Source organism: Pyxicephalus adspersus, chromosome 4 (genome assembly GCF_032062135.1).
Source record: "Pyxicephalus adspersus chromosome 4, UCB_Pads_2.0, whole genome shotgun sequence".
Lineage (NCBI taxonomy): Eukaryota > Metazoa > Chordata > Amphibia > Anura > Pyxicephalidae > Pyxicephalus > Pyxicephalus adspersus.
The window spans coordinates 80633730-80659258 of NC_092861.1; the positions used below are offsets into that span (position 1 = coordinate 80633730).

The window sequence follows — 25529 nt, forward strand, 5'->3', positions numbered from 1 at the left end:
ACTTTCAAAGAAATATCAAAGTTGAACAAAATCTCACTAATTTATATAAAACCTTCTAAAAAAAATTTACGGTTTTTGGGGTCCACATGCCTCGTCGTCGGTGGGTGAGATGCAGAAAATTTAGGTATGAACAATTGTTTTAGGGCTCCCATAGATGAATTTGTGCATCCCTTATTTTCCTACATACCTGTTAGTTTCCACTCATCTACTACTATTTTTGTAAAATAACATATACAAATGTTTACTTAATTGCTCCACAATCACCCGCATATGTCCTAGAGCTTAGCTTAATTTAAAGGAACCTGTAAACACTAAAATATGGAGGCTGCCAACTTGTTTTAAAGGATTCAGTTCCAGAGACTTCAAATCAAATCCTCCAGAGTTAGTTTGCAAGTTCAAACAAAAGTCAGTAATGGCAGCTCCTATATTTCTATCCTGACAGGAAGTATGCAGTGTTCTTCCAATGGCTTTCCTCTTGGTGCCCTGAATTCCTCCCACAATCAAACGTTAATCTGGCTTTCTCCAGACTGCTTCTAGAATGTGTATTAGTGTAGTTGGGAAATCAGATTGTGAGCTCCAGCTATGGACAGGGACCATTGTGAATAAAAACTCTGTAAAGGTTTGCACACGTTTCCCCTGTATAAATGCAAACAATAAATTAGGCAAATTGGGACTAAAAAAAAACAATCAAATAAAACTTCAGTATGTCTGCCTAGTTCTTCTCTGTGAATGAATTTATGTTATGGAGATCTGGAGGAGGCTGGTCTGTAGTCCCAAATCAAAAGCAAGTACACTAAAAAAAAGAAGAAAAAAAAAAATAACCAGGAGGTTTATTCTGAACAACACCAAGGTATTTGCCTACAATTGGCTGCATTACAAGAATGCTGCCCCACCTCGTACTCGGAGTGAATACCACCTATTAATTTTTGGCAGGCAATCCATCTAAGGAGCTGTGATCAGAGAAGGAAAAATGATTGAGGTTTTATGCAAGGATCCCACTGACTTGTTCATTTTTAGTAGCTTGCACTTTTTAAAGGTAAGAGCAGAATTTATGTCTTATACCACACTGAAATGTATTAAAACAAATTACCTCATTCATGGAAACTACTGTGTTAAAGTAGACATAGGATATAATTTATGTTAAGAGCATGCATGCAAGGTAATGTGTCCACGTAAGACTTGCAGGATGTATTACTTCTCGAACAAATTACAGTACTCCCAACCGTGCTTCCATCTTATTCACACAAAGGTGTGCCCCCATCACACTTCAGGCATCAGCCAGGGTCAGCATAATGTGAGAAAAATGAGTTTTCTGTGCAATAGAAAGACAGTTGGAGGTAAGGTCATTCACATGACTGCTCACCTTGACTCCGATTTTACAGCAGAAATGGCTAAAATCAGGATGTATATAAAAAGAATATTCTGTTCTTCAGGCATAATGAAGCAAGCAGTACAGGAAGGGGGCTAAAGTAGTTTTAGGTGTAGCATAACAATACACAGTGACATACAGAAAGCTCTACACAAAATAAATGAAGCTGAAAAACAATGTGTTGTTGACATTTGCTAGATTTAGAGGGGATTAGAGAAGTGGAGTTTTATATTTTGTAGCATTTTGTCATTTGACCCACTTGCAGAATTTGTAAAATGGGGTCAGAGTTTCGAGAAAATCTAACCAGCTGGCTTCCATGTTTCCAGCTTTTATCAAGAGCATGACATAACAAGGCCTTTCCTGTACTCCGCATTCCTTTCTATTTATTCCAGCTTGTACTGGATCCCACTCTTTTTATGCAGTACAGAATTAACTCTGTGCACAACGTTTATAAAAGATGTATTGTTCCATATGTACAGACAAACCTATTTAGTGAAAACAAAATACTTATGTAAATACATTAAAAAATTGCCACATTGGGACTTTGAAAGTCAAATTTGTGTTTATATGTGTTCACACTAATTAAGGTATATTGTACCACACAACATTTATTTAAAAATATTAAACTTGCATCAGTCTCTGCCCTTAAAGGTGAATAAAAACTATTATCTCCACAACAAATACAAACATAAGGTGAACTTAGAGCTGAACTCCCTTTACCCTATAGCCTGTTTTTACATTGTATAATGTAGGGTGGAAATTAGTAGGGTGGAAATTAGTGCCCACAGACAACACATGAACAAAACCCACAGATCTTATATGGATACCTGAAGGTTAACAGTAGTCTAACATGACATATGAATGGCTAGAGGTTAACAAGAAAGTATTACCATAAGTGCAGTTCAAATTAGGCACAAAGTCCTGCACACATCCACCTGGAAAACAATAACATGCCTCTTTATCCACAAGCTTTAGGGCATGTTCAGACAACCAGTTTTTGCAAGCGGTTTTAAACACATTTAGCCATCCCAATAAATAACAGTTAACAAAACAAATTAGTTTTTTTCTCAGATGTTTGCTTGTGGCAGCGGTGCCACACAGCTGGCTACATGTAATGTCCAAGGGGTTTTTTCCCGAACCCCAACAGACCTAAAATTGAAACCGCTTTTTACAGCTTTTGCAAGTAGTTATATTAGGTGGTTTTAGGCTTTCTGGAGGATTGGAAGTGTGTGTGATGGGCACACTACTTTGCAACCACCTATACAACCATTTGTGAATGCCTGTAAAAGACTCAGAATCAGTTACCGCTTACGGGCACCTAGAAGTTGCCATTAGGTATCACAGTTTTAACCCTCAACCCCAAACATGCTCCTATCGCTTCCTGCATAAGCTTTTTAGGAAAAAGGTTAGAAGTTTAATGAAGAAAAAGTCTTTGGTAGAAATGAAACCCACAACTTACATTGCAAAGAAAGAGTGACCACAACTGAGCCATAATGCTATCCAGAATATTTTTACACCAGTTTATAAGATAAATTTATGTTTATTTATTTATGTTTTATTATTAACAAAATCTATTACAAATTAGGCCATTTGATTTAGGCTGGGTGGCCTCACTGTTTCCTAGACCCAAGTTCCCAGGTTGAACATGTAAAATAAATTGATGTAATCTAATCAATGGAAGTTATCAATATTTCTGGCCATACACAAATACATCTACATCAGGAGTACTTCATCTCATTAAGCAAAGCTCCATGGTTATTATTATGCAAAGAACAGAATAAATTGATGATTGTTTGTACATACAGCACTGACAAACTTCTGACATACACACATAAAAGTACTGTAATAACATTTTTGGCCATACACAAGTACGGAAGGCCCAAAAAATATACTATATATACTTCTATAGTGGTTATCCAAGCTAAGGGTAACCACTATCAGCATCTAAAGCTATTGTAGAAGTCAAACATGATTTACAGCTACCCTGTGGTTTCTATACATCTAGCAATAATGGTTTTCTGCAAATATTTTTCATGTTACGTGTGTATACATTTTTGACCCCTCTGTACATCTAAATCAAGCTTCCCATTATCCTATTGGGTAGAAAAATAGAAAAAACACTCAGGTAGAAAAATAGAAATGGATATGCACTGTATACATACAGCAGAAGTAATAATTTCGGAATCTAAACTGTGACCTTTTTTGGATAATTTGATTTGTTATGAAACATAATATAAGGTAAAATAAGGTAAAGAATTTGACCCAGCGTACTAAACTCCCAGAAAACATTAGAATTAGACTTTAGTTTTACCAAGTTAGTTGACAGCAAACTGCATTCTAACAAAGTCCAAAATTGAAAAAGACAAAATTGTCAAAAATTAAGTAAAATAGTGTAAGTAATGAGTATTGTAAAACACATTGTGTATGCGTATTTGGCTGTAGCTGTACAGGTGTCTGACCTCTCCTTTTCGTTTTCTGTTAACAGACTGTGGTCAGTCGATCACCATGTACTTCTTCTGACTAAAAGTCCTGCCCCACCTCATGCCGACACATTGGGTCTGATTTATTAAAGCTCTCCAAGGCTGTAGAGGAAACATTTTCCTCACTGAACCTGGGTGATCCAGCAAACCAGAAATGGATCTGGTCAAGATTGAAAACAATTGCCAACAAATAGCAAATGACTTAAGAAATCAATTCCAGGTTTGCTGGATCACCCAGCTTCACCAATGAAAGTATATCTTACCTAGTCATGGAGAGCTTTAATAAATCAGGCCTATAATATCTACTGGAATGCAAGGGTGCTGAGAAATGTAGTTTGGTATCTATAATTCTTCTGATAAAACAGATATTCTGTCCACTACGTAGCTTCTATATTCTGTATTGTCTTAACCCAGATGCGTTTAGGATTTGCTTGCTCAATTCTAGGTTCAGCTTTAAATCTGTTTTTTGTTGAATACTGATCAATATTTTCTATAGTGCAAAAAAAAAAAAAATCAAACAAAATAAAAAGCCTAAATGATTTCTAATGGGATAAGAGATTTTTATTTTTTTTGGCTTTCCTGCTTTCAGTTACGAGGCTCCGTGTTACATGATGGTGTTCACAATTGGCTGCTGAATTGTGTTGACATGGAAACAATTATGGAAGGGAGTAAAATGTTATCCTGCATGCTTTGCCAGAGTATGCAGCGTATAAAAACCTAAAGGTTAACATGAAAATCATACCACAAGTACAGCTCAAATCAAAGACAAGACCGTCCTTGCACACATCCACATGCACAAGGAAACGATTGTACTTCTATCTGTTAACAACTTCACTGCTGCCCGATTCAGTTTATTCAGAAAAAGAGGAAAATGGCATCTCATCCTTCTCTCTCAACAGAATAAAACAGGCTGATGGGCACACAGCCGAGCAGTCTGTCTATACAGCCATTGTTTCTAAGCTGTCACCTGAAAAACACGAACGATTGTTTCAGCCGCAGTGATTGCAAGTGTGTACTAGGCATTAGACAGTCATTTACAAAGAACAACATTAACATATATAAAAGTACACACCTCTTAAAATTGGGAAACAACTCCATCCTACAAGCTATTACTAAATGATTTACTTATAAACTATCTCACCTTTATTTGTTACAAATAGGTAGTGTACATTATTGTCCTTGTGTAGTAGGGTGGTAATTTATTTTCTTTACACAAAACTAATTATAATGTCATTTATTGCAGAACAACCAAACTGCTGATCAATCAAGAAGGATCTCTGACTGGAATGTTAGATTTTTTTACTCTTGATTGGATAGCTAACCAAATGGCTGCATAGCATTTCTGATGGATAGCCTTTTTACTTCATAAAGAAACTGTGCACGTAGGTTTACATAACATTTAATTAGATGCTGGGGCTCCGATACCTCCCTTTATCAATGGAAGAGCACAGAAGGACATTGTCCTCTTCTGGCTCCTAAAACTGCAACTGGCTTTGCAATATCTCACGTGGCAGCATAACAGGATATGAAGGAGCCAGAACAAAAGACTTACAGGTGTTTTCATTGTTTTAGCGCAGGCCCTACATTTTTCCCTAACAGAATCTTTGCATGCCATAATAAATTAGCAACTGCTGGTGTTCTATGTAAAATCCCTGCCAGCTTCAGTGTGTGTGCTCCAAAGATGTGCTTACACCCACGTAGTCAACTGTTTATGTGCTGGGTTTTTGTTCCTGCTAAAATGCCACTATTGTGGTTATTTTTACCAGTGCACCAAAATTGTTAATTCTGGGCTCCATGCAAAAGGAAACGCACTGCTCGCAGCTATAGCGCAGAGGGTGATTGTGGCTCTTCATTTACCATGTCAACAAATTAGGAATGACTTGGACAACAAAATCGTGTAAACACAAGGAAGACAACTGGTCTCAAAATTAAAAGCATTTTCCAATATGATGTAAAGAGCACTGATTACTCCTCAATAAACACGCTATTTCCCTCTGGGTCAGGGGTTTCAATTCACTACTACTTATCCATTTAGAATTTAGACAAACAACCACCTTGCAGTTTCAGCATAATGTGCCAATCAAAATTATTTCTACGCTGTCATATCCTCTCAAGCTTCCAACCCATGTAGCCTCTTCTCAACAACTGACTCCCTCCTAAACCCCACACCTGTTCCACCCACAATGAACTTCTCTGCCCAAGACATAGCTACCTACTTTAGAGATGAAATTGTCAAAATTAGACATGATGATTTATTAAAGCACTCCAAGGCTGGAGATTATAAACTTTCATTAGTGAACCTGGGTGATCCAGCAGTCTGACTTTCGAGCTTCCCATTCCACTTAAACAGCCCTTACCAAAGTGGCCAATGACCTCCTCAGAGCTAAGTAACAAGGCAACTTTTTCCTCCTCCATCTCCTAGATCTTTCCTCTGGTTTTAACACTGTTGATCACTTCCTTCTAATCCAAATCATGAACTCTACGGTTTTAGTGACACTGCTTTCTCTTGGTTTTCTTCCGACCTGTCTGACCGCTCCTTTCAAGTTTCTTTCAATGGTAATTCCTCCTCGCCCACTCTCCTCCCTGTTGGTGTTCTCCAAGGGTCAGTCCCTGGATGGGTTCTCTTTTCTCTGTATACCTCTTCTCTCAGTAGTCCAATATCCTCCTTTGGCTTACAGTACCATCTGTATGCTGATGATACTCAAATCTAACTACCCCTGAATTGTGTCCCTCAGTCCTGGATAAGGTTTCATGCTGCCTGTCAGCCATCTCATCATGGAAGGCTGACCGATTCCTAAAACTCAACCTGGATAAAACAGAACTCATCAACTCCCCCCCCCCAATTCCAAATCTCACCCGACATATTTCTAACTGGTAACAACACTGTTATTCGTCCCTCTGCTCCGGCAAGTAGTCTTGGTGTCACCTTCGATTCTGCCCTCTCATTTACCCCTCACATTCAGAACATTTCCAGGTCCTGTCACTTTCACCTACGCAACATCTCCAAAATCAGCCCCTACCTGTCCCCAGTGACCACCAAACTCCTTGTACACGCTCTTATCTCTCGTCTGGACTACTGTAACATCCTCCTCTTTGGTATTCCACTAACCCGACTCGCTCCTCTACAATCTATTATGAATGCTGCAGCCAGACTCATCCGTTCTTCCCATCACTCCTCTTCTGCTGCATCTCTTTCTAGTTCTCTTCATTATCTTTGATCTATTTTGACCTGGAGGAAAGATACACCCCTAGCTGCTCTCTTCATTCCTCCAATGACCTACTAATGGCTTCCTCACAACCACTTCACACCCGAGGCTCCAAGACTTTTCTAGAGCTGCCCCAACTGTCTGGAATGGTTTTCCTCATCATATTTGGCTTGCCCCTACTTTCTGCTCATTAAAAAGAGCAGTCAAAAACCATCTTTTCAAACTTGCCTTCCCATTTTCTTCTGTTTTATAAACCCCTCACTACTTACCCACTATTCCATTTCCTCCCTCCTATTGTGCGATACTTCCCCACCTCTTAGATTGCAAGCTCTTCTGGGCAGGGGTCTCTCCTCCTCTTGTGTCACTGTCTGTCATTTGCAACACCTATTTAGAGTACAGAGCTGAATAAAATGTTAGCACTATATAAAATACTGTTAATTAATAATATTAAAAAAACTGATTGGCACATGACCTAGTTGACCCAACAGGAAGGGAGGAAATAAAAAGAACATTATGTATAAGGTCTGCTTTAAGCTTTACCTTGCACAATACTTGGATAAGAGAAACATGTTTTGCAATAGTATGTTTTTTGCATCAGGGAACAAAAAACATACTAACGAGAAAAAAAAAAAAACGAAATGAAAGGAGGCCCTTATGTCTTTTGTACATTTAACTACAGAATGTAGTCTAAAAATATTGTAATATATTACCAAGCACAATCTTTTCTCCTAAACAAAGCTGACAGTTTGCCTTAACACTAGTATACGCAACTTATATCACAGCACCGCGTTTACAAATTCTAAGAATACTGGTGTATAAAAAAGAACAAAAAGACCATTCCTAATTCATCTAGATCCAGTTCTTCTTTTCCAATGGCAAGCCTGGATGGGACGCATTTATGCATACTTCACACACATTTAAAGAGATCCTTCAAGCAAGTAACTTTACAAACTGCTCCAACAGTCTCTTACAAGTCTTACTTGCCCCAAAATATTCCTAAACCTACAGACATTAGAAACATGCTAGTGACAACTTTTTGTCAATAGTCGCTAAATCCTTCCTTCTCCCTGGCTAAAGGTGCAGTGTTTATAAAACACACCCCCATCCATTGCATGTCTCAAATCAAATAGTAATAAATAATACTAGCTCTTGGTGTTTTTTTATTATTTCTGTTTAGGCATGCTTTAAGTCCAGTGCTAATAAAACCTAAACTCAATTTAAAATCTTCAAAAAATTTCAAAATAATAGATGCTGCTTCATAATGAGAACGTATGCATATGTTCATTACCTTACATACTCTACTTCAAATGCACAGACTCACTAAAGATGAATCGACCTGGACCTGACAGGTGACCTTTTAACATAATTTTGTTTTCACTTTAATTATCCAGCAATTTACAGAAAGATTGGTACTGCAGTCACACATTAGAAAATTAAGCTCACAAGAGTTAGGTGAGGTTGAGACGACAACAAGCTAATACAAGTAGATGAATGATGGACGTGTATACATTTAGTTTTAGTGATAACTGTGTCACAAGAAATGTGCAAAAGAACATTTGTTACACTCTTTGACAGGTCTTCAACTTCTAAAACACAAAAACACACACAGGCATATTCCATGTAGGTGTGGGGGATAAATCATTTCCATGCACCCCTCAGTATGAAGACACAAGGCAAATACAGCAATGTTTCCAAACACTGCTAACCAACTATAAACTAACTCTTTTTTTCACATGAGAGATCTGAAATTTCATGGGAAGACATTATTCTTACATTTAAATATATACATATACACAGAATTATATATCCTCTAACGTACAAATCATTTCCACAACAAGTCTATAAGCACTGAATCCTTCTCGTTCTGTAGCTGCAGTCTCAGTTTTGTTCTCCAGAAAAGTTCCCGGATAAGGTAAATATTGCACAAGGGTGAAATAAGGACACTTGTCTGGAAAACATAATTGTATTTCACATCATGAACGAGGGTGTGGCTAAAACTCCTGCATAGCTGCATTATGTCCATGCAGTACTCATTGCCTCAAAGTATGCAGATTCTTCCTTCTAAAAATGAAAGCACTATATTACATTGTCTGCCAATGATTGGGAACAAAGGCTTTCTGTTCTTTCTTAGCTCACGAATAGGGGGGAGGTCAAAATGCTAAAATATAAAAGGCAATCACATCCTTCTTTAAACACGTTCTTTTCCTTTACAAGTTACCCTGTGCAAAAAGCATAACAACCAATAAAGGACAAATCAAACCTTAAAAAGTATTAAGTTAGGTCCATAAATTTTTGGACAGAGACAATTTTTCTCTAATTTTGGTTCTGTACATTACCACAATTAATTTTAAATGAAACAACTCAGTGGGTTGAACAAAACGATTGCATAAAAATGTGGGGAACTAAAGCATTTCTTTTACACAATCACTTCATTTCAGGGACTCAAAAGTAATTGGACAATGGACTCAAAGGCTATTTCATGGGCTGGTGTGAGCAATTCCTTCGTTATGTCATTATCAATTAAGCAGATAAAAGGCCTGGAGTTGATTTGGGGGGGACAACATGCGGTCATAGGAGCTCTCCGTGCAGGTGAAACAAGCCATCCTTAAGCTGCAAAAACAGAAAAAAAAACATCAAAGAATCTGCTACAATATTAGGAGTGGCAAAATCTACAGTTTGGTACATCATGAGAAAGAAACAAAGCACTGGTGAACTCAGCAAAAAATAAAATAAAAGGCTTTAGTTCCTCACATTTTTATGCAATCTTTTTGTCTCGGTCTCTGTCCAAATATTTATGGACCTAACTGTAAATAAACACAGTAGAAACCCGGTAATAAACACAGAAAACTCCGATAACCAGCACCCGACAGCTTCACTTTCTGGATAGCTCCTGCAGCCCTAGCGGAGCTGTGGCATGTGTTCTGCATCCAAGAATACATACCACAGCTCCGTTAGGGCTACGGGAGCAATCAGGAGAGCAGAGCTCTGCTAATTGCTCTGTTCCCTGATTGGCTGAGAAAGGGGAAACCTTGATGAAGGCTCAATCGTCATCAGGATTTACCTTTTCTCAGCCATTTAGCACTAGAGGTGAATAGGGACAAGTCACCATATTCAAGTCTAGTGCTAAAAGGCAGAGAAACCTCAGTTACCCGGAAACTACACTTATCGGCCATTCCCCGTGGATGCCGGATAACCGAGGTTCTACTGTATATATACACACACACCTTTATTAAAGTAATGTTAAAGGGTCTTTAGCTTGGAGTAGAGGTTGTAGGACCTCTTTAAGGTTTATTTTATTTTTTTTACCCCAGGGACATTTTACTGACAGGACAGAGACACAGAAGAAGTAATTAAAGGGTTATCTCCCCATTGATATACTGTGCTTCCTTAAAAAGAGGTTGTTCTCTACTCAGCTTCCATGAAGACCTAGCCTTAGCTCTTTTAATGGTCCTGAATCGAACACTGGCACAATATTTATGCACCTTTTTTTTATGTCTATACCAGGTGTGTCAAACTCCATTCCTCAATGACCACATACAAGGCCAGGGATTTTTTAAACTCTCCACATGTTTTCAGAACATTCTGGCCTCTGAGGACTGGAGTTGGATAGATCTGGTCTACATACACTAGAGGATTAACCTAAACAGTGCATGCAAGAGGCAATAAATAAAAGAGGGATAAAGTTGTCAAGGATAACATATATGGATCCTTCTGGATAGCATAATCCAAATGTTAGTTTTACCCATTGTCTACTTAAATATCTAGTTTTAAAAATCTTAGGAGGTAAATCTATCAAGCCATTCGTGAACAGTTTACACTGAGAAAATTATGACTTCTTCAGTTAAGCAGCGCAGCTTCCCTTTCTTCCCTGAAGATCCCCACGGAACATGTGCATCTACAATACACAGAAGGCAGAGGAAGTCTGCATCCATAAATGGAAATCAGCCTGCAAAGACTGTACAAGCTTCATTTGTAACCACACATACCATTCACTTGTCTTTCCTGGCTTACAAGAACACAAAGTATCAAGGCATTTACTAGGACTAGCTGCACCTTCACTTTTTGGATTGCCACAAGATTTCACTAGCTATGTATAAAATGTGATTATGGGGAGTACACTAATACACAGTATTTATATAGTGCCATCATACTACGCAACGCTATACAAAGTTCAAAGTCCTGACACTAACTGTCCCTCAAAGGGGCTCACAATCTAATGTCCCTACATCAGTCATATGTGATTAATACAGTCAAAGCCAATTAACCTAGCTGCATGTTTTTGGAATGTGGGAAGAAAAGGGAGTACCCGGAGGAACCCCACGCAGACACGGGGAGAACCTGCAAACTCTTTGCAGATAGTGTCCTGGCTGAGATTCAAACCTGGGATCTAGCGCTGCAAAGGCAACTGTGCTAACCCCTAAACCACCGTGCTGCCCTTGTGTGCCCCTATAGAACCAATCTAACATTTGAGGCAAGAAAAAAAGGCCCATTCCAGTTAGGAAATAGCAAAAAATAAAAAGTGTGTACTAATAAAAAATTTTTTAGGTTCATTAAATGACACAGTTTGTATGCATTAGAAATGGTTCAGTGGGTTTTCTCAAAAAAAGACAGGGTTTTACAAGTATATAAAGCAAGCATCTGGGTTTGATGTTCCAAGTACATGTGTTAGTGTATGTGAGAGTAGTACAGTGGAGACAAAGAAGTCAAGATTAAAATCACAACTGGGGGAGGAGTATAATGGCAAAGAGTGGAGCATTTCTTTCACGCACTCAAAATTCACATGAGAGGCCATGCCTAAATATAGATTTTGAACACCAACTGCAGTACACAGCTTTAAAATAAACTCACTAGGTGGTAATCTGCCAAATAACAAATGGAATGTAAAGATTCTACAATATGCAATGGAGGAAACAACAAAGTATACCAGGTTACAAAAAAAACTGTGAAGAACTATAGAAAAATGTCCCTATTTTTGCAGCTGCATAACATAAAACTACAGAGGATAAACTATTGAGGACATGTTTAAATAACGGCAGCAGCAGCTCAGAGACTTGTAGGTACCAAGCTTTCTTTAGCTGCAGCCTGTTTTAACAAATTGATTCTTAACCCATGTTTAAGGCAAAGCTAATGCATGAAGTTTAGCATTTTGAGGCATTGGTAGTTTCAGAGTTGATTGACCGTAAGTCAGTGCATGTTGGTATGATCATAAATCTGCAAACCAATTATTACCCGCAATAAAAATAAAAAATAAAAAAAAAAAGATTTGAAAGCCTTTTTAACGATTAAACCATCTTGGAATAGAATGACCGTTTTCACCTTTATGCAAAATTAAAGAAAAGAAATAAATCGCATGAAGGCCTCTATGTTAATATTTTGTTTATCAGTTTTCAGACAGCAATGCAACCTACAGACATACAACTTCTCTTGCCCCTTGTGGAAAAATCTTTATATGCAAAACCACCTGGTGCTTACAGTCTGTAGGCACCATAAAGTGAACATGCCATGTCTACTTGTTATGAAAGAACACCAAAAGTGAATGTGGGTAACTATACGATACCTAATGAACCTTTCTTGCTACTAAGCACATGTAAAAATCCTTGTTCTTGGTGATGTGCTGTTAAATTGGCATTTTCAGCGTTGTTATAGCGCTATCTGTAACTTGTGGCACTGAGCTATAACATCTCACGCAGGCATATTCTGGATGTCAAGGTAAAAATAGCTCAAGTATTAGAAGAAGTGCAATCAGGCTGGGGACTGAAACTGCTAGGTATAGAAGTCTAGGTGTAATGCTAAGGGGTTCATTTATAAAGAAGTGAATCTACAATTCACTGAAACAATCATTGGCGGAGAATCTTTCAGCTTCATGTGTTTTCTTGGCACTGATCCATCGGGGAATGTTTTAGTGAATCACAGACTGCTTTATAAATGAACCCATAAGATTAGACACCTGTAGCTTTGGAATATGAATATTCCAATGCTTTATTGATTGTGGATCAATTCCAAGATGAAAAAGTCTTTAGACAAGTAAACACATACACAAAACAAACAAGGCCATGCACCACGCTCCCTCACCTCTCCCAGAATTAAATTGCTTGCTCATAAACTGTTCCCCAATTCCACTCAGTAGCAAAGCATTATTCATATAGGTTTCTTAATTAGGCAGATTAATCCGATACAAGTTGTGGGAAGAAAAATACTAATCCGCCTAAATGAGTATATCTTGCACAGTATCTATCCTACACAGAACTATTTTTTCATGAATTCACAGCATCAGTATTACAGTAAAAAAATATTGTGCAACCAAATCAGTATGGGGGGGCTGTTTTCAACCAATGGAATCTCAATAGTTTTTAACTGTACTTTTTTTACCTGTCATACTTCATATGGAGAGGGGTTTTAAAATATTGTTGTGGTAGTGTACTCTACATTAATCAAAAAATTTTGCACTGTTACTGATTTGGGCAACTACAGTCCGGACGGAAAAGAAGATGGAGGCCCTACAAAACACATGTATGTAAAGTCAAAAATACTGTGTAAGACAAGAGTAAGTAAAAGATAACAAAGGGGTTAACCTAATTGACATGGCACCACAAAAAAAGTCCTCCTCTATACTAGGACTACATCAGATGTGCAATCCTACTGCATGGAGTGGACTATTACCAGCAACAGGATCACTTGATTAACGTTTTTGTTTAATCTTAGCAGAAATCTGGAGGGGTGGGGAGGATTCTCTGGGGTACATCTTGCTATGTTTAGAAGAATCCCATACTGACCACCAAGCAAAACTTGCAGAGGAAAGCTGCTAAAGTCCACCTGGAAAGGCCTATATAGCTATTACTCTACAGTGAACTATGGTCAAAAGATTCATGTGTGAGTCTGATACATTCACTTTACATTAAGGCAGGGGCATCCATACACACGAAAGAATGATCTGCTAAACATGCAAAGTGTGTTGTTTAAGAGAACCAGTCAGGTCAATCTTGAACAACAGAACATCTGACAAACATTTTCAGATCTACAAACGTTTTCTGTACCAAGGGGACAGAACTAGTAATAGATGCTAGGATGCACTTGTTTCGCTCCAGAAGGGTTTGCAGCAATGCCAAAATTAGAAAAAAAAATCAAAGCTAAAAGTAACACCATTAGGTGTGCATTTACGCTTCCCTATGCTTATCTTTCCACTGCTGAACCATACAGTCAATGAATCCATATCAGGATTATGTTAATGGTTCAGGGAAGAGGTGGAAAATACACTGATCCTGCATTGTATATTTTCATGTATTAGAGAAAGGTGTTCAGAGCCTGTACTTCTACAGAAAAACAATTTCAGTCATTTTTTATTATGTGTTTAACTACAGACCAAATCTAAATCCACAAACAAGCTCCATGTTGGGTTTTATTATCTATAACATTGCTTTACAAAAAGCAAGTCATTATTACATTCTTTATATGATTTTGCTTGTGCATAAATAAGATTGTTTTTTAGGAAGCCAGCATTAAAAAGGGTGAAAAAAAGGGTGAACATCATATCATGTGACAACTGACTTAAAATAATAGTGCACTCTGTCCAGTAGTCTGTGGAAACAAATAATGAAATCTGATAAAAATGTGGAAGTTACCCATAACAACCAGATTTCTTAATTCATTCAAAAATGTAATCAGATTAGTTATATGATGAACAGTTGTTTTTTAAAATTTGCCCCATGCAGTTTTGTTCTTTAGGCTGTGTTTACATCTAAGTTGTTCCCAGCAAGAAAAAAGCATTCTGCCACCACAGGGAAACTGAAGAAAACACAGAACTATCACACAGATCAATCAGGACAACTTATATCTCTATATTGCAGTATGTTATAAAATACACAGAATGTGGGAAATTTATTTGACAAATCTGTGTTTTAGGGCCTACATAACACTCTCCAGTGCAGAGTGTGTGTATATCCATCTTTAGCATACATGGTCTGTCAGCTGGCCAATGAAATACAAAACCCAAGGTTTATTACTTAAAGCTGCAATCGGATTCTGGAATATACACTAAAGTGACACATAATTATCTAGTGCAACTCCCCCCAACTGTCCTGAATTTACAAGGCTATTCCAGTATCCCTCAGTCGAATGGATGGATACAGGCTCCAGTTCTGGGCTAATATGCTTTGTGCTCACCTGCCTGGTAGATTCAGCTCAGTCCAGGCAGCAGGAAGAGAAAAGAGAAAGCAGCAATGTGGTGCACAGACTTTAAGGCTAGGTATGGTTTTTCTACCTACCAGCAATGTTGAAGTCCCTTTCACCACCAGACACCATTCCTCTCCCCCACCTCCCGACCAAGTACTACTATTCTACCACAGTCTCAGCTGGGCACCATCATTCTCCCATACCCTCGACTTATAACTATAGCTCCCCCTCATTCCCCAATGGACACTACTGTTGTCATCCACTAGCTGCTCCGGGCACCGTTGTTCTCACCCACATCTTTACCCACCTTTCACTGGGCACAATTGTTCTTCCCGAGTCCTCTGAGTGCTAATGTTTTTCATCCACACCCCTAGGTCACTACCAATTTCTGCACTTCCCACTGGGTACCGTTGTTCCGCCTCATGTCCTAGACCTCATCTTATGATGTCAAGTGTTCTTTCTCCAACAGACGAGAACAATGGGCAAAGTTTTTCTTTCCGCTATCTCCAAGGCACCCCTAAACCCCTACCCACATCTTCTTGCATAAACATCTTCTTCTTCTACTGCTCCACCAGTAAGGACAATGATGTCACGCCCAACAAAGTAGAACTGAATGTTAAGACGATGTACCTTTATTAATATACAGCTGGGAGGCACAGGTGACATCACCAGAGTCTATAATAAGGAAGTGCTATTAAAGCACTTTTTGCTGCTAAATGAAGGGTTTCAAAAAAGTATTGGGACTTTTTTAAAGGAGTCCTAGGGGTTTTAGAGGTTTATATTTATTTTTTGGGGGCAAAAGCTCAGGTATAAATCATGGTCTGTACACAATTTGTCAATAATAAATGAAAGACCGTGTAATGCTCACATTTTATCACACCTTATATCCATGTAAATGGATGCAGTTTTGGTTTATCCTAACTCAAAAATAAAAATAAATGTAATGCAAAACATAAAGAACAAAGTGAAATGCTTTTTAGCCATTGAGCCTAATACATTGCAATACCCCTAACAATGAATACTGTATAATGCAATAATTACTGTAGCACTTGGCAGCTCAGGGGGAAAAAGAAAATCACAGTTGCAAGAATATTGCAATACTACCAAAAGAACACACACACACATAGCCTTCTGCTGTTCACAAAGACTATACTGCTCTGGCAATAAACAGGTTAAAGGAACCATAAATTGTGCTACTGCAGGTAAGAACGCCCAGAATTCTATTCACTGAGGGGAGCATGGGTTTGAGCAATGTGACCTACTGTACATTCTATTCCTTGCTATAATTTGATATTATTTGTGACGGCAGAGCTGTCAGAGATTGATAGCATTCCCATTCTACTCGTTCAGGCAGCAAACCATATTCTCTCCACAGCCATTTAACATATTGGATGAGATTCAGTTTTGAAGAGCCATTTTTTCCTCTCTTTAGCACAGTGTAGCAAGAGACTCCTTTGTCTGAAGCTACACACTATAGTGACTGCTGGATTCACAAACAGAACAGTAACAGCAGATATTGACTAAGATTGTTCAAACAAGCATACATTCTAATGATTCTACACTTATAGCTTAAATATATGCAATCATATAAATTATACATTTCTGGGTCAGATGTAGTATGGTGCTAAATATGATATCCTAGATATGAAAGGATATATAGACATGAAAGTCTCTCTAAAGAATAGCTAATAGCCAGGGAGCTGCTTGCAGCATACTAGATTACAAGAAAAAAAAGAAAATCACTGTAATATGCATTCTGTTTTATCTGGAAATGAGACTAAAGGAAGGCACACGCACAAGCTGAAAAGGCAGAAATATTTGCAAAGCCAGTTGTTGCTTTCTCGTGCCAAGACTGCCATTGTAGGAAGTTATGTGCTACAATATACCAACCACAAAGCAACAGAGTACAATCACGCTAAACTAAACAGTGGTCTTTGCATTAGTCTGTGCAAATTCTGGGCAGTGGTCTCACCCCCACCACTCCTCCAGGGAAAAGGAAGAAGTGTGCAGCAATTCCAGCTCTTTCACCTGAGCAGCAGGTGGCAAATAATGCCAAACATAAATTTATACACAAGCCATGATGTTCATTTTAAAACACATAGGATTATAGTCTTCCCCAGCTGTTATCTTAAAAGGAGACAATTGGGAAGAACACAGCCTGAATGCACACGTTCACAGCACAAAAGAAACACTTGGATAACTCTGTGTTCAGCCTATTACAACTCTTTTACAAAAGACAACAGGAAACTTAACCATTGTCGTCCATAAAAAAAAGTGCCAGGAACTCCTTTTTTTTGGGCTTTGGTGTGCCACAGCGTGCACAAGTCCTTTAGGGAACCATGATCTAGCAGCTTTCTGTGTTCACTCTGAATATTTGGTAATAAAGAATCTACACCTATGCCCAACATGGTTTTAAGACTTTGCTGTTCCGTGTCTGAATTGGCCAGCCACAGAAAAAATGTTTTCCCTTTCAAATACAAGGAAATTACCATTACACCGTTTAAAATAGACTTATTCTTTGTAATGGCTTATAAATTGGCAAATTTTACCCTCCAAACTAGCTTGTTTGGATTTTATTGTATAAAACAAGGAATAGCAAGTAAGCGTCAGTAACTAGAATTCTAAGCATATAAAGAAAACACAAACTAATACATGCACTAAAAAAAAAAAAAAAGTATTTTACCTGAAGCTAGGTATACTACATGTGTTAATAGCTGGTGAAAATGGAGTGAGCAACCCACAATGAGCTTATTAATTTGCAGCTGCTCCCTTTACTGCCCAATCACATTCTGAGGGCAGAGAGGTGAGATGGATAGAGAACTAATTTACAGTACACACAATTATTGTCACAAACCTGGCTGTGCCATCCGGAAGGGCTACTTAAATCTTAGGACTTGGAGAGAAAAAAATCCTGACACCCAACAGTTCTCCTATGACCCATGGTGCGTTCATCAGAAAAGTCCCTGAATTTAAGTTAATTACTGTTGAAAAAAAAAATGTATAGTGCAAAATTTTAACATTTACAGTACAGAGCTTACCAGACTTACACACAGCTTTGGACTTACCCCGTGCTCCTATGCAACAATGATGACAAAAAAAGGACATAACATCATACAACCCATTACAAAAAAGGACATAAAATCATACTTGAGCTAAATAATCTTATAAGGATTGCTAAAACAGACTAAATATTACTGTGAATGACACATTATTCTCTTACTGGTCAGACTATTCTACAACAGCTTGTGGAATGGCTAGCATTGATACAAAAAAGGGGTAGAAGCCGAAGACTTTTTTTTGTTAATACAATTGTTTTTTCTCTTGAGACACCCTTGAGGTCTTTTGTATGTTACGTGAGGATCAATCAAGCACACCAATTTTTCCACCCGACAGCCAAAGATTACTATAAAGTAAATGCTTAGTGTGTAATTGTTTACTTCAAGGGTAAACATGTGTTGGCCATTACCATCTTCTATTTTTAAAAATGCTACAAAACTGGCCATCATGCTCAACTATTTGTTTCATGGTTTTCTAAAACAAAGACTGGGAGTATGTATGCAGATCAGGGGTTCTGGCTCCACAGTCCTATGGCTACGTACACATGCAAGTCTTTTGTCGTTGGAAAGGATTGTGACTAAAAGATGCATGAACGAGCACTGTACATACAGCACCATTCTGCTCTATGACGAGGGAAGGGGGGAGAATGACCCAGCGGCACCCCGCTGCGCTCTCTGCCCTTCACTTTCATTACGACCGTTTTATCGATCCATGAACAACGTCGGGCGAGTGCTGTACACACGAGAATCATCTGACGTGTGAACGTAGCCTAACACGTGTTTTGAATCAGTTGAAAATTCCATTTATCATCACAACACCTCCAGTTATCAAGCAATTTAATACCAGACGACTAGCATTTTTACAATCAGAATTTTGAAGAGCCATATAACTTGCAACATCAGCTTTCATAAACCTCAGTAGTACAGGTTTCCATCAAACAAAATTAAATAGCATATAGCAGATGTATGCAGTTGAGCAGTGTGGAATACAGAAAGTAGAGCAGAAAGATGAAGTAGGATGATGTGTACAATATAATGTCCAACACCAAATCCCAAGTGTCATGGAGCATGCATCAAACAGTACAATGTACAGTGTAAAGTGGTGTGGTATAAAAACATTTAGTACATTGCACAATTGAATGGCATGGAGTTTAAAGCACATCATAAGTTGCATGAAGCACAGAATGTGCAGAGGGAAGGTTTGTAACATACAATAGGGCCCAAACAACTGATCATGACTAAAAGATATAAACTGTTGTTCATTCCTTACACTGGAAGATACAACAGTTAAAACATTTCTTCTGACGTGTGAAGTAGAGAAGCAGCTTTCTATCTTAAACATACGGAAATGACAGGACAGCACTTTAGCAAGAAAGGGGCAGAGCTTTAACATTTCATTTGTGTTGGAGGGGGCCCGACCGCACAATGTTAGCCAGGAGCTGCTGCAGAGCAGCTGTATAGGACATTCCTTAACCCAGCAGCTAACCCTCCCCATGACTTTCTTTGCTCAGATGGAAAAGCCACCAAAATGTGGAGGTGAGGGTAAGAGAAGCCATAAAGGATAGTACATACACATGGGGACTCCTGTGCTGTCCCCAGTATTATCAGTTGGATGCACAGTAAAGATCAGCGACAGTAAGCAGAAGGTGAAGGTTAAACATTGGTGCATGAACAATAATAAAGATATTATGATAAAAGAGAGCAGTAAACCATAGATACAGATAGGATATGGGGGGGGGGTGCTCTAGGTAAGAGATGGGAGAAGCACAATGCAGAATAGCAAAAAAACACAGAATGAGACTAGGGTAAAAAATGGACCACACATGAAGGCAGAAGTAGAGCGATGTTATCAGAAAAAAAGGAGCAGAACACAAAGGGATGAAGGATGAGCCTTACAAAGAATGAACCACCCTATGATTTCATGCTCAACTAATATCTGACAGTCCATGTTCATTTTTCCTGGATACAATCTTCAGCCATCTTGATTTGCTGAGTTGGGATGACAACTCCTGTGCAGGATTTCATTCAGTCCCAACAAGCACAAAGGAACTGGGATTGCTGGGTATCCTGGAAACTAATGTGGAGCTGGGCATGCGCAGATGTTGAATTCCTACACTACAACTGTTGCTTACTATTGTGGAGGATGTAGTGAAGCGTCTTAGGCTTTCTTGCCCAGCTCCGTTGAGAAGACCGGCACTCATTAATTCTACCATCACTGGAAATGTTCTTTAAGACTGTGCCCAGTGACAATTAATGCATGTCTATATGTGGGCTAAAGGTGAAATCTTTGCGGATGTTGAACAAAGGTAAAAATGCATTAAGGTAAATACGGCATCCAGTAGTTTTACCATTTAATTTCTGTTAAGCTTATTACTTGTGTTTTACAGGAGAAAATTCCATTTATTTTTGTGCTGTAAAGTTACCGTATGTTCGCTGCTAAGTCCCTTCATCGTAATACAGCAAACATGGCATGTCAAGCAGCTTTTAGACCTATGTGCTTTGAAGTCAAGAAAAAAACAAGGACAAAATTATATTCCCTGCAGAGGCTGAAATACCTGGAAAATGGCTAATTTTCAATGTTTCTAGTCACCATGGTAATATTAAAAGCAGTGGTTAGAGAAAATGCTTTCTGATTAATATTTTAAAGCATCATATAGAACCACAAACAACATTTCATCATCAAAAATGACCAGATCAGATCATAATATTGGATCCTCCCAAGGCAACAACACCTATCAACTACAATTACATGACAATCCCAATCAGGAACCATAGTGCACCTACAGAAGTAACTATCAGGGAAACCTTTGACTATCTGACAAAGTCAGCATGATTCTAGAAATGAATGGAGAATATAGAGGAGTTGTGGCAGACACTGAACATTTGTTATGTGTATGTGCCAAAGATGGAAACACACTGGCTCAAGGATGCTCTCATCGCCTAAAGAGACTCACAGACTCAAAGGAGTCACAAACACCGCAAGTAAAAGCACAGAAAACTAAGTATTCCAAATGCTTACTTGCACCATTAAAAAAAAAAAAAAAAGTTTAAAATCAATTAACTAAAACAGCCACAATCCAACTTCCTTCCTAGCATGTCCTAGCCCCCTTCACTTCTTGGGAATGTCTAATTACTCCTCCACCCCATTCTCCCCTCCCTACATTACCTGTAACGGCCATGGGAGGGATAAAGGGTAATACTATAGAGTGTCACTTATGTGAACAAAACTGAAGTGCGCTGGGGCTACTGACATCACATCCAAGGTGAAATTACCCAGCAGCGGTCTGATGTCTTCTATAGGAATGCCTGCATAAGGAAGGCTTTAACAGGTAAATAATATACATAAAATAAGTTGCACATAAAAAATGCTCAAATTAACCAAAAAGAATATCTTTGTAGATGAAAATTAATTAAACTCCACAAGAATAACAACACACACATGTAAAAGTACATTCCAAACAAGTACAGGTGCCAGCAAAGGTCAGGAGTGGATGTGTTTTTCATTTTATTATCTAGGTTTTATCTTGGTATGTTTTTTGTTACTTCAGGACAATATACACAAAATCCTGCTCAAGGACCATTTTTTATATTTTTTTTCTTCCTTTAGCAAGATGTGTAGCATTAGAAAGTTCCTATCCTTTCATCCAATCTTTCCTACTTAACCTGACTTGATCACTCACAACTTTTATTTAAAAGAAAACGTATCCGAATACCAACATTCTGTAATATTGGTATTGCAACTGTATGTATCGATTCACTATCTCTATCTTCACAAACTGGGAACAGTCTGCAAAGGGTGTTCACACATTGAAAATGAAAAATCAGCATTTACACAAAGTATGCTTAAAACCCCATATTCATTTTTGGCCAGGTCCACATTTGAATGGCACCATATGTTACACACATTGGTGAGCTGCAGTGCTACCATGGGTGGGGAGGTGATATTTTTTTGCCAGATCCTGGGAAAGACAACAGTGATGTTCAGTGTGTCTGGGTGGATGACATTGCAGGTGGGTGGCAGCCCCTGTATTGTGACTCCTTAGTATTCACCCGAAAACAACCGGGTGGTTACTGGAATGTGCCAGGTGGTGCGCCCAGCTAAAAAGGGCTGGGAAGAACACGTTGTATGTATATCTCATTCCAAGCATTATGTTGAAGCCTGCTTTACTGTATTTTATTCATGGTATTTACCTGTAAAAGTCTCTGTACACATCCAAAAAACTCCTAGACTGCTGCTGGACACTGCCAACTCAGATGTGATATAAACAACCCCATGAGATTTCAAAGCTTTCACTCAAGTGACTATGCAGCTGCCCTTCTATATGTTTTTATATAGAACCCACAAAAACCCTAAAAACTATTTTCCAATCTTGGAAATGCTGCTGGCTCTGGAACTGCCTCAGGGTCAAGGCTGCCCAATAGGTCACCAGTACAAGAAGTGTGGAAACACTTTCTGCAAGCCTATGAGTTCGGAAACATTTTATGTTTTTTAATGTACATTTTAGATTAGAGTGGTGAAGGGGTTGGAACCTTTATCATTTGAATTCACATCCATAACACCCGGAAAAGGGATTCACTTTCTCTAATTGTGATGATGAGCACAATCACATTGACTGATTATAAAGGAGAATCCAAAATGAAGATGTTCTGTGTTGATAACTGTTTAAGTGAGGATTTACTTTGCTTTGGAGATATTTCCTATCACTTCCTGTTGTGTCTGAAAGACAGAAGTTGTAGGAAATCTAAAAAAAAAAAAAAAAACAGGTTATAACCATTTCCTACTCTTATCAGGATTTTTAGGCCCCAATGTCAGCTATAGTGTGAAAAAATGATCTGTATTTTCAAAATAACTTTTTTTTAATAACCTTAGGCCTAAAAGTGGATTTGTGAAAACTACAATACTTTAACATTCTGTAGGTGTAAATGGTGGAGAAGGCTTCATACATCTCTTCTGCAAATATATTTCCCACCTGCTAGTTTGTTTGTTTTTTAGCAGATTGTGCAATGGCAGCAGTACATGCACTGTACAGGGTCCAATCCCTGTACATGTAAATACCCGATACTGGGGTAAAGTAAGGGCTTGGGTTGATGAGCTTTTGTTCATTTCAAGCAAGTCTTAAATTCCCAAACAAGTCTATGAGAATAGAAACTTTGCTTGAAGGTCTAACGTAGGGCAGAAGGAGGTCAAATTAGTCTCAATCTAATGTCATTGACAAAAATTTAAAGTCACGTGCTGCTAACCCCCTATATGCAGGAATTATGCCATCCTACTCAGGCACAAGACTTTACAGCAAGGTTTCTCAACCAGGGTTCCACCAAAAGGTTGCTGGGGGTTCTTCGAGCAATGAGCAGTTTGTGCCTCCCAGGTCAGTTACCACCTACACAATAATCTTTTTGGCTATCTTTAAGGGTGACAGTCGTCCCACTGGCCAAGACACCAAAGTACAATGAGCTGTGGGTATAGTTATTGTTAAGGGTTCCCCAAGACTAGAAAGTTATTTAAAGGGTTCTTCAAAGTTAAAATGGTTGAGAGGCTGCTCCAGAACAAGAAATTATAGGAGAATGGAGTGGTGGCAGCAGAGTAATGAATGGTTAACTAGAGGGGGGCATTTTGTTAAAGAATAGCCATACTGTGCAATATACTTGGCATTATAGCAGCAGCTCCCAAAATAATTGTTCCACTTGATGTCAGTCACTGAATCCTTTCAACATTGATTGTCGAGTGACAAATATAACATCTACATTCAGACAACACACAGCAGTGTATACTGCATGGAATTACTACATAACACACTTTTCTATATTCGGTAAATAGAAAAAGGTCGTGTTTGTAATCCACTAACATATACAGCTATCAAAACTCCTTGCAAACATCATTTTTTATTTTCGAAGGATAATTACCAAAGGTTTTTGTAAACATGAATTATTATTTTTAGAGACAAAGAACAATTTGCTTTGTAGGTTTTTCTCAACTAATGCCAATATTTTTTTCTATACAGAAGGCCAGTAGGTAAAAAACCTTCTCCAGAGAGAACGGTATAGAAAAAGGTCTAACAAAAACCATGCACAGGAGCCTGCAGTGTTTACAGGTGATCACAAGCATACACCATTAGCAGTGTGATAAGTGTGTGTGGGAGGTGCAATACTGTCCTCTGGGTAACACGTCTATGTGAGGGAGGCAGCTCCCGTCTCCTTCCCCAGCAGGTCATATGAGGTCCCCCAAACCCTTTCTGTGCTGCTTTTAACAAGTCCCAAATGCAACTATACAAAAGATGCTTTCTTCCTCCTGTGTGCTGTAATTACAGAGGTTACATAGAGGTCTGCATCTCTGGAAGACAGGTCATCATCGCAGACACACAAACAGGATGTCATTGACACAATGCACAACAAAGAGAAAGCCATTTTTTTTTTACAAGAACTTTTCTTGTGAATGACTACAGTATAAGCACTGCTGAAGCTCACGGAAGAGCTACAAAATGAAATGCATTGACATAATTATTAATATATCGTACCGCTGAACCTTAATTGATTTTACTGAACAGCCTCTGCATCAAGCATGCAAGTTACACGGTCAAGCAGAACCCTTGTCATGGTCTATGGGAAAGTCACATGCTGTCACCGTGCATGTCTGGTAGATTATGACAGCCCCTGTATGTCTCATACTGTAAACAGCCGTACAGCCATTGTGTCTGGATATAAACGCTGTGCCTGGCAATCTCCTACATGCATTCATGTCCTGTAGCACACGCATACGGCCTGGCGTCCTTAACCTACACAGTGTAGCTATAGGTTAGAATCACAAACCCAAAACACCTGGATATCTTTAAAAAAAAAAAGTGAGAGTTAGTTTCAGCTATGAGGTCTACAAATGATGCTCACATGTCTAAAATAAAGAATCATATCCTGGTGTTAGTGAATGAGCTTATGAAATATCTATGGAATTTTGAAGGAACTTGCCCTGGCGTGTCTCTCCATGCCCCAATATTCTATCCATCTTGACTCTACCGGTGCCCAAGTGTGTGTTATTACATGGCCTACCGTGACTCTACCACCATGGACCTTGATGATCTAACTTACCACCATGGTGAATTTTCTATGGCAGATTAGCCGATTTGCAAACCTCTTGAGGTTTTGAAGGACAAAAGCTTACAGGTATGACCATTAGGATTACAGACAACCTTATTTACTTTAAAAAACCCAACATGTGTCCCGGTGCCATCTGGACAACCCCCAGCTTCCTAGTCATGCC

At 38.6% G+C, this 25529-nt stretch overlaps 1 protein-coding gene across 1 annotated transcript in view; it reads right to left on the bottom strand.

The window, feature by feature from the left end:
• REV3L (REV3 like, DNA directed polymerase zeta catalytic subunit) overlaps window positions 1-25529 on the bottom strand; it is an 85024-nt gene that overhangs the window by 58834 nt on the left and 661 nt on the right. The gene's annotated exons all lie outside the window — the stretch shown is intronic.